The sequence below is a fragment of the Leptonotus elevatus genome, chromosome 20 (assembly GCF_054856555.1).
Source record: "Leptonotus elevatus isolate MCC_2025b chromosome 20, RoL_Lele_1.0, whole genome shotgun sequence".
NCBI classification, from domain to species: domain Eukaryota; kingdom Metazoa; phylum Chordata; class Actinopteri; order Syngnathiformes; family Syngnathidae; genus Leptonotus; species Leptonotus elevatus.
Genome location: NC_141258.1, coordinates 12,044,930 through 12,060,847, shown reverse-complemented (window position 1 = coordinate 12,060,847; position 15,918 = coordinate 12,044,930). Strand labels below are relative to the sequence as shown.

At 57.8% G+C, this 15,918-nt stretch overlaps 1 pseudogene; it reads left to right on the top strand.

Annotated features, from left to right (window-relative positions):
• LOC147157097 (uncharacterized) overlaps positions 1-15,917 on the top strand; it is a 40,221-nt pseudogene extending 24,304 nt beyond the window's left edge.
• Position 15,918: the final 1 nt, after the last annotated feature.

Here is a 15,918-nt window from a genome sequence, read left to right as displayed (position 1 = left end):
TAGTCGTTTTGCGCAACCTCCTTAGCTTGCTTATTCTTTTACAGCAAAATATTTTGCTTCTTTATTCCCACGTTCAAGAAGCGGTGTTGTACTTGAATCAGCCACCATTGTCACTTCTACTGTGTTCATCTTTTTCATGTTGTTTTGATACATGCAAAGCCATGTTTGTTCTGTAGATTGCAATAAAGTTAGAAAAGAAAGTGTTTGTCTTTTTCGCTGATTCTTCTTCTACGCTTTCCGTTAACTCCCTGTGGCTGCGCAACAGAGCCACTTCAGACTTGGCATATACATTACAGCCGTTAAACGTCCTGAGCGTCTTCTTTTGGACACACGAAAGTCTTGAAATGCTTCTATGTGTACGAGATTTGTTGAAGGAACGAAGCCGGCTTTGCTTCCGTCTGGACGGAGCCTAAATCACACCAAAATTGTTTAGTGATCTCACAATCAAAAAATTAATGAGATACTGTTTCAACTTTCATTTCATTTTCACAAAAAGAAAAAAGGTTGCTAATATCAACAAATTTGGATATCAAATAATTAGTAGGATGTATGTTATGCAAAATATTAAGATGCACTACTTTGACTTTATTAGTAATACAATATTTCCTCTAGGCACAATTTTGTTCTTTTTTTGTAGAATCTGGCGTATGTTTATTATTACGCTTTGTGTCTCTTAATTCAATTCCATCAAACTTCAGAACAGGAACAGTTCTATCATATTTTAAATGGTTTGCTATAAGTTGAATCAGGTCATTAGGAATAGCACGTACTACTAAATTAAAGGTCTTGAAAGGAACTGGAAAACTATGTACAGACATGAATTGTTCATAAGACAGCATATTACCAGATTCATCAAATAAATTGCAAACGTGATTTATTCCTTTTTCATACCAAGTATAAAGGAATACAGATTTGTTTCTGACAAGTATATTAGAATTGTTCCAAAGGAAAGTTTTGGGGGGTGAAAAATTGTGGACAAAAGCCAAAACCCAAGCAAGGGCTTGTTGATGAAAATGTAATAACTTGATAGGCAGTTTGTTTGGCAAAAAATTACACTGAAGAAGAAAATCCAGTCCTCCAATTTTGTTTAAAATATAATTAGGAATAAAATACCAGATTGAATATCGTCCGACATTGCAAACGTACGCGTGACGTAATATCCGGTCAAAACGTGCAACGTGTATCCGGTCTTGTCTGCGTTTATTCGCAAAACCTGTTTCCATAGTCAAAATTTGCATGTTCCTTTTTTTTTGATACACTTCAAACTCCACCCCTTCCGAGCTATAAAACTTTTTTTTGCGAATTTTTGACCCTTTATCAAATTTCTAGTGTTTCCATTCAGTTTTATTTTCGCATTTCTTGAAAATTTGAATAAAAATGAGTGGATAGAAACCCAACTAGTGTTATGTTTTTTCAGATCCATGCTTAGCTCTTGACATTCCCATTGTAGTGTTTGTATTCTATGATCCCTATTAAAATGGCCTCAGAGCTGTAGTCACCCATAATCACAAGTTAATAAGGGGCCATGCTTTCTTTTCATTGACAACTTTTTAAGTCACCAATATTGCTGTATGTATATTTTTGACCCAGCAGATTTAGTCCCTTTTTAACCCACAAGTTAAAAGAAACAACCTTAATTTTAATGACAAAGTACCTGTATTATGTGTCCCAATCACTATCATAGAAAAAGAGTTATAGAAATAACAGGGAATTAAAGAAAGCCATGTTCTCTACAAGAGTATGTAAACTTGATCACAACTGAACATTTAACTCTATACCCGTTCTTTTGGAAAACTGATATCAAGTCCATATCAGATACATAGCCTTCTACCATGCAAGAAAGTTTATGGTTATTGGGTTCTGTGCATGTAGCGGGACTCTTATTCTATATATGAAATTTTTTAAACAAGTGTTGCCAGTCATGACAGCAATAAAATAAAATTAGGTTAGTGCCAGGACAAGTAAAATCATACGTTTAAGGGTCATTTAAAATTTTATGGGACTTAAATTATCCTAAATTCTAAAATGATCCTTTTGTTTTGTTCATGTACACAACTTTAATTTGTACAAGTACCGCCATCCCCTTTAAGTAAAAGAAAGACAATCAATTACATGAAATCTAGCACTTCCATGACTTTAATGCTTCAGCAAATCTGACAAGAACACACATTAAATATTCACTGACACGAGGGCCGGCACGTCCTGGCTCATGTTGAGGGCCGGCACGTCCTGGCTCATGTTGAGGGCCGGCACGTCCTGGCTCATGTTGAGGGCCGGCACGTCCTGGCTCATGTTGAGGGCCGGCACGTCCTGGCTCATGTTGAGGGCCGGCACGTCCTGGCTCATGTTGAGGGCCGGCACGTCCTGGCTCATGTTGAGGGCCGGCACGTCCTGGCTCATGTTGAGGGCCGGCACGTCCTGGCTCATGTTGAGGGCCGGCACGTCCTGGCTCATGTTGAGGGCCGGCACGTCCTGGCTCATGTTGAGGGCCGGCACGTCCTGGCTCATGTTGAGGGCCGGCACGTCCTGGCTCATGTTGAGGGCCGGCACGTCCTGGCTCATGTTGAGGGCCGGCACGTCCTGGCTCATGTTGAGGGCCGGCACGTCCTGGCTCATGTTGAGGGCCGGCACGTCCTGGCTCATGTTGAGGGCCGGCACGTCCTGGCTCATGTTGAGGGCCGGCACGTCCTGGCTCATGTTGAGGGCCGGCACGTCCTGGCTCATGTTGAGGGCCGGCACGTCCTGGCTCATGTTGAGGGCCGGCACGTCCTGGCTCATGTTGAGGGCCGGCACGTCCTGGCTCATGTTGAGGGCCGGCACGTCCTGGCTCATGTTGAGGGCCGGCACGTCCTGGCTCATGTTGAGGGCCGGCACGTCCTGGCTCATGTTGAGGGCCGGCACGTCCTGGCTCATGTTGAGGGCCGGCACGTCCTGGCTCATGTTGAGGGCCGGCACGTCCTGGCTCATGTTGAGGGCCGGCACGTCCTGGCTCATGTTGAGGGCCGGCACGTCCTGGCTCATGTTGAGGGCCGGCACGTCCTGGCTCATGTTGAGGGCCGGCACGTCCTGGCTCATGTTGAGGGCCGGCACGTCCTGGCTCATGTTGAGGGCCGGCACGTCCTGGCTCATGTTGAGGGCCGGCACGTCCTGGCTCATGTTGAGGGCCGGCACGTCCTGGCTCATGTTGAGGGCCGGCACGTCCTGGCTCATGTTGAGGGCCGGCACGTCCTGGCTCATGTTGAGGGCCGGCACGTCCTGGCTCATGTTGAGGGCCGGCACGTCCTGGCTCATGTTGAGGGCCGGCACGTCCTGGCTCATGTTGAGGGCCGGCACGTCCTGGCTCATGTTGAGGGCCGGCACGTCCTGGCTCATGTTGAGGGCCGGCACGTCCTGGCTCATGTTGAGGGCCGGCACGTCCTGGCTCATGTTGAGGGCCGGCACGTCCTGGCTCATGTTGAGGGCCGGCACGTCCTGGCTCATGTTGAGGGCCGGCACGTCCTGGCTCATGTTGAGGGCCGGCACGTCCTGGCTCATGTTGAGGGCCGGCACGTCCTGGCTCATGTTGAGGGCCGGCACGTCCTGGCTCATGTTGAGGGCCGGCACGTCCTGGCTCATGTTGAGGGCCGGCACGTCCTGGCTCATGTTGAGGGCCGGCACGTCCTGGCTCATGTTGAGGGCCGGCACGTCCTGGCTCATGTTGAGGGCCGGCACGTCCTGGCTCATGTTGAGGGCCGGCACGTCCTGGCTCATGTTGAGGGCCGGCACGTCCTGGCTCATGTTGAGGGCCGGCACGTCCTGGCTCATGTTGAGGGCCGGCACGTCCTGGCTCATGTTGAGGGCCGGCACGTCCTGGCTCATGTTGAGGGCCGGCACGTCCTGGCTCATGTTGAGGGCCGGCACGTCCTGGCTCATGTTGAGGGCCGGCACGTCCTGGCTCATGTTGAGGGCCGGCACGTCCTGGCTCATGTTGAGGGCCGGCACGTCCTGGCTCATGTTGAGGGCCGGCACGTCCTGGCTCATGTTGAGGGCCGGCACGTCCTGGCTCATGTTGAGGGCCGGCACGTCCTGGCTCATGTTGAGGGCCGGCACGTCCTGGCTCATGTTGAGGGCCGGCACGTCCTGGCTCATGTTGAGGGCCGGCACGTCCTGGCTCATGTCGTCCTTGGCTGCCAGTTGAAATTCATAAAAAAAAAAAAAATTGCAGTTCAGATTTAAAAATAAAATAAAACAGGGCACGAGAGAAGCGTTATACAACACTTAACTTGAATATCTCTAAGAAAACTTCGCACATGCTAGTTTTATGGATTAATGGTTAAACAAATTTGGTTTGGTTTAGACTTGACTCAGTCACATTTCAATCCAACATGACCATCTCAATTAAACAGAACCAAGCAGTCTAATGGCCATTTTTACCCTCACCTTTATTTTGCAGCTTCAACACAGAATTCAAAGCCTGCAGAAGTTCAAAAGCCTCCTCAAGTGAAACATCATTGGATGTCACATCTGTAGAAAATACAATTCTTAGTTATTACAAACAGAGATTTGATTAATCAAATGTTGTTACCTAGCACGGCTCCCGTTTTAAGCCCAGCATTGGATTCATCTTGTAATGCGCCAGCTAGAAAACAAAGGCCTCATTTCAACATTTGGGGAAATAAACTTTAATTTTAAACACCAAACAAACATACAAATTGTTACCCATTTACCTGTATCCGTCAAGAGCGCATTCGCCAGCACAACCAAGAGCCAACCAGCAGCCATCATTTCAGTGACAGTTGTGAAGAGCACAGCCCGCATGAGCTTTTAGAGCAGGTGACAGGTGACCACAGCTGCTGCTAATTGGCTATAATTAGCACCAGAGGCACCTGCTATAAAAGCACATACGGTCAGCGCACATCACAACTGTCCTTGAAATGATGGCTGCTTTTTGGCTTTTGGTTGTGCTGGTGCATGCACTCTTGATGGATACAGGTAGTGGTTAACAATATGTGTTAAATTATTTTTGTGTTTGCAATTAATGTTTATTTCCCCAAATGCTAAAAGGAGGTCTTTGTTTTCCAGCTGATGCTACATCAGATGAATCCAATGCTGGGCTTAAAAAGGAAGCTGTGCTAGGTAACATTTGATTAATCAAATCTCTGTTTGTGATAACTAAGACTTGTAATTTCTACAGATGTGAAATCCAATGATGTTTCACTTGAGGGCGCTTTTGAACTTCTGCACGCTTTGAATTCTGTAATGAAGCTGCAAAATAAAGGTGAGGAAAAAATTGGGGTTTTGGCCATTGGACTGCCTGGTTCCGTTTGATTGAAATGGTCCTGTTGGATTGAAAGGCAAGCCTAAACCAAAACAAATTTGTGCAATAATTCATGCATAAATCTAGCATGTGCAAGGTTTTCTTGAAGATACTTAAGTGTTTCATCAAAAATGTTGACAATTTATTCAAAACTTTAGAAAGTAAAATGGAGTATTATGCCAACAGGCGGATGGACACAGGTAATTTTAATAGTTCTGCATAGTGGTTGGAAATCATGACTGTAGTGACCTGTTTTTAAATTATCTGAAAGGCAACTTTTTTTTTCCCAACTGGCAGCCAAGAATGATGCTATGGAGGACCACCACGCCAGCGGCAACGCGAGCCTCGAGGACCACCACCACGCCAGCGGCAACGCGAGCCACGAGGACCACCCCCACGCCAGCGGCAACGCGAGCCACGGGGACCACCCCCACGCCAGCGGCAACGCGAGCCACGGGGACCACCCCCACGCCAGCGGCAACGCGAGCCACGGGGACCACCCCCACGCCAGCGGCAACGCGAGCCACGGGGACCACCCCCACGCCAGCGGCAACGCGAGCCACGGGGACCACCCCCACGCCAGCGGCAACGCGAGCCACGGGGACCACCCCCACGCCAGCGGCAACGCGAGCCACGGGGACCACCCCCACGCCAGCGGCAACGCGAGCCACGGGGACCACCCCCACGCCAGCGGCAACGCGAGCCACGGGGACCACCCCCACGCCAGCGGCAACGCGAGCCACGGGGACCACCCCCACGCCAGCGGCAACGCGAGCCACGGGGACCACCCCCACGCCAGCGGCAACGCGAGCCACGGGGACCACCCCCACGCCAGCGGCAACGCGAGCCACGGGGACCACCCCCACGCCAGCGGCAACGCGAGCCACGGGGACCACCCCCACGCCAGCGGCAACGCGAGCCACGGGGACCACCCCCACGCCAGCGGCAACGCGAGCCACGGGGACCACCCCCACGCCAGCGCAACGCGAGCCACGGGGACCACCCCCACGCCAGCGGCAACGCGAGCCACGGGGACCACCCCCACGCCAGCGGCAACGCGAGCCACGGGGACCACCCCCACGCCAGCGGCAACGCGAGCCACGGGGACCACCCCCACGCCAGCGGCAACGCGAGCCACGGGGACCACCCCCACGCCAGCGGCAACGCGAGCCACGGGGACCACCCCCACGCCAGCGGCAACGCGAGCCACGGGGACCACCCCCACGCCAGCGGCAACGCGAGCCACGGGGACCACCCCCACGCCAGCGGCAACGCGAGCCACGGGGACCACCCCCACGCCAGCGGCAACGCGAGCCACGGGGACCACCCCCACGCCAGCGGCAACGCGAGCCACGGGGACCACCCCCACGCCAGCGGCAACGCGAGCCACGGGGACCACCCCCACGCCAGCGGCAACGCGAGCCACGGGGACCACCCCCACGCCAGCGGCAACGCGAGCCACGGGGACCACCCCCACGCCAGCGGCAACGCGAGCCACGGGGACCACCCCCACGCCAGCGGCAACGCGAGCCACGGGGACCACCCCCACGCCAGCGGCAACGCCAGCGGCAACGCGAGCCACGGGGACCACCCCCACGCCAGCGGCAACGCCAGCGGCAACGCGAGCCACGGGGACCACCCCCACGCCAGCGGCAACGCCAGCGGCAACGCCAGCGGCAACGCCAGCCACGGGGACCACCCCCACGCCAGCGGCAACGCCAGCGGCAACGCCAGCCACGGGGACCACCCCCACGCCAGCGGCAACGCCAGCGGCAACGCCAGCCACGGGGACCACCCCCACGCCAGCGGCAACGCCAGCGGCAACGCCAGCCACGGGGACCACCCCCACGCCAGCGGCAACGCCAGCGGCAACGCCAGCCACGGGGACCACCCCCACGCCAGCGGCAACGCCAGCGGCAACGCCAGCCACGGGGACCACCCCCACGCCAGCGGCAACGCCAGCGGCAACGCCAGCCACGGGGACCACCCCCACGCCAGCGGCAACGCCAGCGGCAACGCCAGCCACGGGGACCACCCCCACGCCAGCGGCAACGCCAGCGGCAACGCCAGCCACGGGGACCACCCCCACGCCAGCGGCAACGCCAGCGGCAACGCCAGCCACGGGGACCACCCCCACGCCAGCGGCAACGCCAGCGGCAACGCCAGCCACGGGGACCACCCCCACGCCAGCGGCAACGCCAGCGGCAACGCCAGCCACGGGGACCACCCCCACGCCAGCGGCAACGCCAGCGGCAACGCCAGCCACGGGGACCACCCCCACGCCAGCGGCAACGCCAGCGGCAACGCCAGCCACGGGGACCACCCCCACGCCAGCGGCAACGCCAGCGGCAACGCCAGCCACGGGGACCACCCCCACGCCAGCGGCAACGCCAGCGGCAACGCCAGCCACGGGGACCACCCCCACGCCAGCGGCAACGCCAGCGGCAACGCCAGCCACGGGGACCACCCCCACGCCAGCGGCAACGCCAGCGGCAACGCCAGCCACGGGGACCACCCCCTCGCCAGCGGCAACGCCAGCGGCAACGCCAGCCACGGGGACCACCCCCACGCCAGCGGCAACGCCAGCGGCAACGCCAGCCACGGGGACCACCCCCACGCCAGCGGCAACGCCAGCGGCAACGCCAGCCACGGGGACCACCCCCACGCCAGCGGCAACGCCAGCGGCAACGCCAGCCACGGGGACCACCCCCACGCCAGCGGCAACGCCAGCGGCAACGCCAGCCACGGGGACCACCCCCACGCCAGCGGCAACGCCAGCGGCAACGCCAGCCACGGGGACCACCCCCACGCCAGCGGCAACGCCAGCCACGGGGACCACCCCCACGCCAGCGGCAACGCCAGCCACGGGGACCACCCCCACGCCAGCGGCAACGGCAGCCACGGGGACCACCCCCACGCCAGCGGCAACGGCAGCCACGGGGACCACCCCCACGCCAGCGGCAACGGCAGCCACGGGGACCACCCCCACGCCAGCGGCAACGCGAGCCACGGGGACCACCCCCACGCCAGCGGCAACGCGAGCCACGGGGACCACCCCCACGCCAGCGGCAACGCGAGCCACGGGGACCACCCCCACGCCAGCGCAACGCGAGCCACGGGGACCACCCCCACGCCAGCGGCAACGCGAGCCACGGGGACCACCCCCACGCCAGCGGCAACGCGAGCCACGGGGACCACCCCCACGCCAGCGGCAACGCGAGCCACGGGGACCACCCCCACGCCAGCGGCAACGCGAGCCACGGGGACCACCCCCACGCCAGCGGCAACGCGAGCCACGGGGACCACCCCCACGCCAGCGGCAACGCGAGCCACGGGGACCACCCCCACGCCAGCGGCAACGCGAGCCACGGGGACCACCCCCACGCCAGCGGCAACGCGAGCCCACGGGGACCACCCCCACGCCAGCGGCAACGCGAGCCACGGGGACCACCCCCACGCCAGCGGCAACGCGAGCCACGGGGACCACCCCCACGCCAGCGGCAACGCGAGCCACGGGGACCACCCCCACGCCAGCGGCAACGCGAGCCACGGGGACCACCCCAGCCAGCCACGCCAGCGGCAACGCGAGCCACGGGGACCACCCCCACGCCAGCGGCAACGCCAGCGGCAACGCGAGCCACGGGGACCACCCCCACGCCAGCGGCAACGCAGCGGCAACGCGAGCCACGGGGACCACCCCCACGCCAGCGGCAACGCCAGCGGCAACGCGAGCCACGGGGACCACCCCCACGCCAGCGGCAACGCCAGCGGCAACGCCAGCCACGGGGACCACCCCCACGCCAGCGGCAACGCCAGCGGCAACGCCAGCCACGGGGACCACCCCCCACGCCAGCGGCAACGCCAGCGGCAACGCCAGCCACGGGGACCACCCCCACGCCAGCGGCAACGCCAGCGGCAACGCCAGCCACGGGACCACCCCCACGCCAGCGGCAACGCCAGCGGCAACGCCAGCCACGGGGACCACCCCCACGCCAGCGGCAACGCCAGCGGCAACGCCAGCCACGGGGACCACCCCCACGCCAGCGGCAACGCCAGCGGCAACGCCAGCCACGGGGACCACCCCCACGCCAGCGGCAACGCCAGCGGCAACCGCCAGCCACGGGGACCACCCCCACGCCAGCGGCAACGCCAGCGGCAACGCCAGCCACGGGGACCACCCCCACGCCAGCGGCAACGCCAGCGGCAACGCCAGCCACGGGGACCACCCCCACGCCAGCGGCAACGCCAGCGGCCAACGCCAGCGGCAACGCCAGCGGCAACGCCAGCCACGGGGACCACCCCCCACGCCAGCGGCAACGCCAGCGGCAACGCCAGCCACGGGGACCACCCCCACGCCAGCGGCAACGCCAGCGGCAACGCCAGCCACGGGGACCACCCCCACGCCAGCGGCAACGCCAGCGGCAACGCCAGCCACGGGGACCACCCCCACGCCAGCGGCAACGCCAGCGGCAACGCCAGCCACGGGGACCACCCCCACGCCAGCGGCAACGCCAGCGGCAACGCCAGCCACGGGGACCACCCCCACGCCAGCGGCAACGCCAGCGGCAACGCCAGCCACGGGGACCACCCCCACGCCCAGCGGCAACGCCAGCGGCAACGCCAGCCACGGGGACCACCCCCACGCCAGCGGCAACGCCAGCGGCAACGCCAGCCACGGGGACCACCCCCACGCCAGCGGCAACGCCAGCGGCAACGCCAGCCACGGGGACCACCCCCCACGCCAGCGGCAACGCCAGCGGCAACGCCAGCCACGGGGACCACCCCCACGCCAGCGGCAACGCCAGCGGCAACGCCAGCCACGGGGACCACCCCCACGCCAGCGGCAACGCCAGCGGCAACGCCAGCCACGGGGACCACCCCCACGCCAGCGGCAACGCCAGCGGCAACGCCAGCCACGGGGGACCACCCCCCACGCCAGCGGCAACGCCAGCGGCAACGCCAGCCACGGGGACCACCCCCCACGCCAGCGGCAACGCCAGCGGCAACGCCAGCCACGGGGACCACCCCCACCCAGCGGCACGCCAGCGCAACGCCAGCCACGGGGACCACCCCCACGCCAGCGGCAACGCCACGCGCAACGCCAGCCACGGGGACCACCCCCACGCCAGCGGCAACGCCAGCCACGGGGACCACCCCCACGCCAGGCGGCAACGGCAGCCACGGGGACCACCCCCACGCCAGCGCAACGGGCAGCCACGGGGACCACCCCCACGCCAGCGGCAACGGCAGCCACGGGGACCACCCCCACGCCAGCGGCAACGGCAGCCACGGGGACCACCCCCACGCCAGCGGGCAACGGCAGCCACGGGGACCACCCCCACGCCAGCGGCAACGGCAGCCACGGGGACCACCCCCACGCCAGCGGCAACGGCAGCCACGGGGACCACCCCCACGCCAGCGCAACGGCAGCCACGGGGACCACCCCCACGCCAGCGGCAACGCCAGCGGCAACGCAGCCACGGGGACCACCCCCACGCCAGCGGCAACGCCAGCGGCAACGGCAGCCACGGGGACCACCCCCACGCCAGCGGCAACGCCAGCGGCAACGCCAGCCACGGGGACCACCCCCACGCCAGCGGCAACGCCAGCGGCAACGCCAGCCACGGGGGACCACCCCCACGCCAGCGGCAACGCCAGCGGCAACGCCAGCCACGGGGACCACCCCCACGCCAGCGGCAACGCCAGCGGCAACGCCAGCCACGGGGACCACCCCCACGCCAGCGGCAACGCCAGCCACGGGGACCACCCCCACGCCAGCGGCAACGCCAGCCACGGGGGACCACCCCCACGCCAGCGGCAACGCCAGCCACGGGGACCACCCCCACGCCAGCGGCAACGCCAGCCACGGGGACCACCCCCACGCCAGCGGCAACGCCAGCCACGGGGACCACCCCCACGCCAGCGGCAACGCCAGCCACGGGGGACCACCCCCACGCCAGCGGCAACGGCAGCCACGGGGACCACCCCCACGCCAGCGGCAACGGCAGCCACGGGGACCACCCCCACGCCAGCGGCAACGGCAGCCACGGGGACCACCCCCACGCCAGCGGCAACGGCAGCCACGGGGACCACCCCCACGCCAGCGGCAACGGCAGCCACGGGGACCACCCCCACGCCAGCGGCAACGGCAGCCACGGGGACCACCCCCACGCCAGCGGCAACGGCAGCCACGGGGACCACCCCCACGCCAGCGGCAACGGCAGCCACGGGGACCACCCCCACGCCAGCGGCAACGGCAGCCACGGGGACCACCCCCACGCCAGCGGCAACGGCAGCCACGGGGACCACCCCCACGCCAGCGGCAACGGCAGCCACGGGGACCACCCCCACGCCAGCGGCAACGGCAGCCACGGGGACCACCCCCACGCCAGCGGCAACGGCAGCCACGGGGACCACCCCCACGCCAGCGGCAACGGCAGCCACGGGGACCACCCCCACGCCAGCGGCAACGCCAGCCACGGGGACCACCCCCACGCCAGCGGCAACGCCAGCCACGGGGACCACCCCCACGCCAGCGGCAACGCCAGCCACGGGGACCACCTTAACTGCTTGTCCCCACAAGGGATGCGGGCAGTTGGGAAAGGGGGGGGGGGTAGTACAATTTTTAGCAGTAAAGTTAATATTTTCCAGAATTTGATTACTTGACCTTTAACCCCCCCCCCCCACACACACACACACACACACACACACACTTGCTGTCGGCAGATGACATCACCTGTTCTGAGGCTTATGAACAAGCTGTGATTGGTCGTTAGCTATTTCCTTAGCACAGGTGATGTTGACAGAAAAATTAAAAGTATTGATCATGAATAATAAAAATTAGGTTATCACAATTATAGACAAAGTATCTTGATGTTAAAAATGGCTTGAGAAAAGTGTATTTTTAAACTAGTCAGTCCAGTAGCCTACATTAATCTTGAGCTGCTGTCAAAACTTTTCTTTTCTGATTCATTTATTTGCTCATCCTCAACCGAAATGCAGATAAAGTTCCTCCCCCTGGGCAAACAAGCTAATCAAAGGCGTAAGGTGAAGCAACATGTGCTTGACCAGCTGGTGCACAACATGAACTGTGACACCCAGGATGATGCCTTCAGCCATGAACCATGGGGTTTGAACTTCAGCAAGGGGCACCAGAATGATAAATCGACTCTGGTCATGTGTACATTAAAAAAAAGGGTAGTTCCAGAATTGACAATTTGTCCCATCAAATTTTAAATAACCCACATAGAAACTGTTAGTATTTTGAGTAAATTTACTTGCCCAGCTACTGAAGAGGGTGTTCAGCCCAGATTTAGTCATAACGGTTTCAATTTCCATATTTCCTTAGTAGAGCTTTGTGAGTGTTATTGCAATTTCTGCCAGGTGCCATCATGACTGGGGGACCTCTATTTCCACATCAATGGGCCAGTGTCTGTGGTTGAAGTCAGTGTTTGAATGATGTCTTTGAATTCTTATCTCATGTCCGGTGAACTCCGGGTGGGCTGTTTGCTGGGGGCTTTGTGGCACCGCCCTTCATGATAGTATAAGAATGTTGTGTCTGTAATCTTGCCATTTGTGAGAAGCTGCAGCCATTGTCTGTAACTCACTTGTGCCCGGAATATTCTGTAGAAATAAAAGCTTCGAAGTAACTGTTCATCGATCACCAGCCTGTATTCGGATAACCAACATTCTCACTACCCGAAAGAAAACGAACACGCGGAGAAAAAGATCTGCCTCCTAACAATTGGTGACTCCCGACGTGATTTCGGGCTGAGGTGTTGATCAACAGACAGAACATCTGGCGCCAAAGTAATAAAAGGTAAGAGGACATTTATCCTCCTTGTTGATTTTCTGTCTGTTGAATAATCCGAGACCTGTTTTCAAGTCATTTAATTTGTAACTAAATTGTATATAAGATCTAAGTGAACAGATATTAGTACATCTAAAACGCAAGGTTGTTTCGTTCCATTACGGAATCCTAGAAACAAGAAATCCTTGTTTTTTGATTTTACTAAGACATTAAATATACAAGGTGGTTTCGTTCTATTTTACAATCCTAGAAACTGAAGTCCTTGTATATGGGGTAACATTACGAAGAAATAAGTGCATGAGAAATAAGAGAATAAGAAGTTCGAGTGGTTTTGTTTGGTCCTAGTCAAGCACTTTTGAAATGAGAGGAATAGTTCGACCACTTCTGAGAAATTAAGGCTCAGACACTTTTGTTTGGGAATAAGCAAGTGTCTTTGAATAAGGGGGAAAAAAGGGCCTATGTGTAACTGTGGTACCACAATAAGATGTCAATGAAGTAATAAAAATAAAATAATAAATAATAATAATAAATAAGGAAGTAAGTAAATAAATAAATAATATAGAAATGGAGGGAGAATTTGACCGCGAAACTGAATGGTTTGACCTACGTGTTCTTCCAAACCATGTTCAGAACATGTTGTTGAGTGAACAGGTAAAAAATGCGTGTGAAGTATGTGTGTGTGGGGGGGTGGGTGGGGGGCTGAAAAAGATAAAGAAGGAGAGAAAGATTTGTTGAATAACTGGATGAAAACTTGTTGTGAGGGTGGATGGTTTCCTTCATTGTCACCCGCCGCTTGTTTGGTGTCATTGATGAAAGAGGTGGAACAAGCATGTGTGAAGAAAATAAAATTGTTGGAAAAAGAAGTAGAAAGGACAAATAGGTTGTCTCCAAAAGGAAGAAAAGTCAGAGTAAACTGTAGAAAAGTAGATAAGATGATGGCTAATGATAGAGTGATGGCAATGGGTAGTGCATTGAAACAGTCTGGGAAGGATGTTAGAGAAGCAAGGAAAGAGAAAGAAGCAAATATGAGTGTGACTATGCCGCCAAATGCACCGCCGCCGTATGCCGAGCCGCCCAGGGAAAATATGTTTGAGCCCGTTAACACAGTTACTGAGTCCCCATATGGGGATGCTCTTCAGATGCTGCAAAATATGCAAGCACCCATATTAACTGTAAATGGGGGAAGCTTCAATGTTGACTGGAATGGTGAAAGTTCAGAAAGTAGCCCTCGGCTACGAGAATCTTTGGTACAAGCTGCGGCTGACGGCCTGGCAGCAGGCGTAACCGCCTCTGTGAGACAATTGGAGGAAAAATTGGATAAAGTATTGCATATGAATGAAGGGCCACAGGAGAAACTGAACCAAGCGAGAGCTTTCGGCTTGGAACTGACTAGACACTCTGAATTACCCCAGCTAATTGGCAGCAAATGGCGTGCAATTCTTAAACGCTTTGAAAAAGCTGCAGTTAATGAACTAACGGAACAAAACCGTATATTGAAGGCTGAACAAGATGAATTGTTTAGGCAACGGGAGCGGGAAATGACTAAAGAAACTTCTAGTGCATTGGTGAATAGCTATCACATTGCACATTTTCAAAATCAGCTGGCTGACCTAAAATGTGCAGTTCAGACAGTGACAGGCACACGCCCTGATTCTACACTTGACCAAACTCAAGAAATAAGCATGACCGGACGTTTCTCAGACAGTACTCCCCGAAGATCAGTGACGCGTTCTCAGACAATTTTTCAAGCCCCAATGATGGCAAAAGTTGACCCCGCTACAGGAAACTCTGCCATGGTTTATAAACCTTACTTGCCCTCTGACTTAAGTGTGTTGATGCAGAAACTTCCCCCAATGCAGGCGGGGGGTGAAAATTGGTTGAGATCTGTGCAGAGAGCGGCTACAGGGCAGATTTTAACCGCAGGGGATGTGCGCGCGCTCTTGACACAGGCGTGCCCTCTTTCTCAACTAGAAGTGTTGATGAAAAATTCAGGGATGTCCTCTTTAATGGATGGTGAAGCCCTCTCACGAGATAATTACCTGACACTGTTTTCAGCGCTTGACTCACTGTTTCCTATTCCTGAGCTTGTCATTTCAGACTTGGTGTTCGCTCCAAAAGCTGACGAGGAGGCTGCGGCATTCATTGACCAAGCCCTTGTAGAATATTCTTTGAAAACTGGACACTTGCCGACTGACTTTGCGCTATATTCGCAAGTTTTTAGAGCAGCGGTGCTGAAAGGTGTCCCAAAGTCTGTTGTGCAGGCCATGGAGGGGAATCCTGATCTTCCCGGTGCAGACCTTACCCGGTGGCTGTCTCATCTGAAACACCACCTGAGGAGTTATGCTAAAGAAAAAGAGTCAAAAACAGAAAAACATAGGAATACTGAATTACAATTAGCAATTATGCAATTACAAAACTTGAAGAAACAAGAGGAGAATATTGCTCCTCCGGCTTCTACTGTTAACTTGTCACCATCTGTTATGTCTAAGTGTATTATGTATCAGTCAGGTCCATTCATGGACCGGAACCAGTGCTACAACTGTGGCCGCACTGGACACTGGGCTCATGACTGTCGTCAACGCCCACGAGGCTGGAGAGGCAGAGGAGGTAGGCGTCAACAAGAAGGGCGCGGCTACAACCAGCCGAGGGGACGTGGTTACCCCTCACCACAAACACAGAACGCTCCACAGCGCCAAGCTCCACCCCAGCAGCAGTATCCGCCTGTGCCAAACCAGCAGTTCCTGCCGCCATCTGGTGGACAGTTTCCACAATGATGGGGCCCTGAATTCACATGCCAAGGTCTGCAGGAACC